This window comes from Meles meles, chromosome 3, assembly GCF_922984935.1.
Source record: "Meles meles chromosome 3, mMelMel3.1 paternal haplotype, whole genome shotgun sequence".
Taxonomy (NCBI): Eukaryota; Metazoa; Chordata; class Mammalia; order Carnivora; family Mustelidae; genus Meles; species Meles meles.
In genome coordinates this window covers 68,097,493-68,099,594 of record NC_060068.1, presented here as the reverse complement: position 1 = coordinate 68,099,594, position 2,102 = coordinate 68,097,493, and the positions used below count along the sequence as shown (strand labels likewise).

At 37.3% G+C, this 2,102-nt stretch overlaps 1 non-coding gene across 1 annotated transcript; it reads right to left on the bottom strand.

The window, feature by feature from the left end:
* Positions 1-204: 204 nt before the first annotated feature.
* LOC123939481 lies at positions 205-311 on the bottom strand. Its single transcript, XR_006817863.1, has one exon. It is a non-coding gene; the product is annotated as a U6 spliceosomal RNA (small nuclear RNA).
* Positions 312-2,102: the final 1,791 nt, after the last annotated feature.

Sequence of the window (2,102 nt, the reverse complement as noted above, 5' to 3'; positions counted from 1 at the left end):
TCATAGTCCCCATAAGACTGATAAATAAATGCATCATGAACATTTTTAGTTGTAAGCTTAGATAAATATAGCCACACTGCAGAGAGACCAATAAAAGAATCAAAAAACAAATATAAATATGGCAACACTAAGGATTAGTGGAAAATGCTACTAAGAGGGTATCTGAACTGTGGAGCTGTTAATTTTATTTATATATATTTTTATTTGTACAGAGAACATTGCATGAATTTGTGTGTCATCCTTGTGCAGGGGCCATGCTAATCTTCTCTGTATTCTTCCAATTTTAGTATCTGTGCTGCTGAAGCAAGCACCTGTTCATTACTTTTGAAATTCTGCTGGTACTACTTCTTCTTCTTTTTTTTTTCAGTTTACACTCTTGATCCTATTATAGTGCAAAAAATTTGATGTACAGTTAAGAACTTTTAATTTGCTAAAAGATGTGTATTACCAAAAAAGAAGGGAAAATGAAGATGCCTTGCCTCCCTAGAAATCAAAATTGTTTGTGGGGCACCTGGATGGCTCAGTCGGTTACGTGTCCGACTCTTGATTTCAGCTCAGGTCATGCTTTCAGGGTCATGAGAGTAAGCCCAGGTCAGGCCCTGCACTGGGCCTGGAGCCTGCTTAAGATTCTTCTTCTTCATCTCCCTCTGCCCCTAAAAGGGAAAAAAGAGAGAGAGACCAAAATTGTTTGGATAAAGTCTTACACAGTGGTAGAATAACCTAAACACTAATTCATATAGTCACTGGTTGCCTCACTTAATAGGTTGTGTAGGTTCACAATACTCATTAAAAATAATATTAAGTAATTAATATTTATATTAATATAATACATAATATATCAATAAATAATAAATAATAAATAATATTAAATAGCATTTAAAAAATCAGCTGAACTGAGTAAAAACATGTTTGTGGGGCACCTGGGTGGCTCAGTAGGTTAAACATCCAACTCTTGATCTCACCCCACGTTTTGATCTCAGGGTTGTGAGTTCACGCCTTGTGTTGGGCTCCACGCTGCGCATGGAGCTTACTTAAAAACAAAAATAAACATGTTTGGTGATATTAAAAGATGCCACAAATTCATTTTGTCTTAATTTTGATTAATATATTCATTTTTGGTGCTTGAATATCAGTACAAAATCCCTGAATTAGCTCTAAAATCATGATACTAATACCCCTGGGCAGTTTATACTTTCATATAATGTTTCATCATATGAAACATATATGGTTCATATAATGTTTCCTCCACCCAGAGGCGTCACTTATTCTTGTCCTTTCTAGCCTGCAGAATTCTAGTACATTTTGAGTTTGAACTACACTGTTGTTACAGATGTCAATGTAAAATGCATTAATATTTTTCTCAGCCTGTCTTATTTGATTGCGGAGACTCTTTGCCTTCTTCTGGAGCGTTGAGGCTCAGGTAAGACTTGACTCCACCCCTAGCTGAAGTGATGACTCAGGTGAACAGAAAGGCTAGCACATTCTCCTGAGCAAGAGACGATTCTCTTCCTGGAGCTGTTGAGAAAAAGCTTCCCTTTATCTGCTGAGGTTTTCTTCCACCATCAGTTTGAGCTGGAGCCGCTGGAGCGCTTGCCTGAGGATGAGGGTGACTCAGAAGCAAGGACAGCTGATCAGAGGAGGGGACTGTTTCTTTTTGACTGTTTGAATCTATCTGAAATGGGTCAGACTGAAATTTGCAGTTTTGTACGTAAAGAAACAAAGATTAAGGAAACAAAAGGCCGTGCAGGAAAGGGAAAAAAGTCATAAAATATTACATGGCTCTGCTGTGAATAGTTGTACATTGTCATAACAATGTAAATATTAAAAATTGATTTAACCAAAATCGCAGTCTAACTCTATGAGGTGAATGTGAGGATAATAAGAGAGAGACATACGGAGGGGTAATGGCAAAGCGATACTAAATCTACATTACCATGTTTGGAAGTCAGTAGATAATGCCTAATTCTGCAAAATCAAGAAGCAGCAATATAAATGTATTATCCAAAAATATGGCCCGAAATTGCCCTTCCCTCCTGCCCTCCCAAAAAGCACTGAAATATTTAGAAATCTTTGCTCTGGGCACTTGGTGCAGTCCCTTTTAA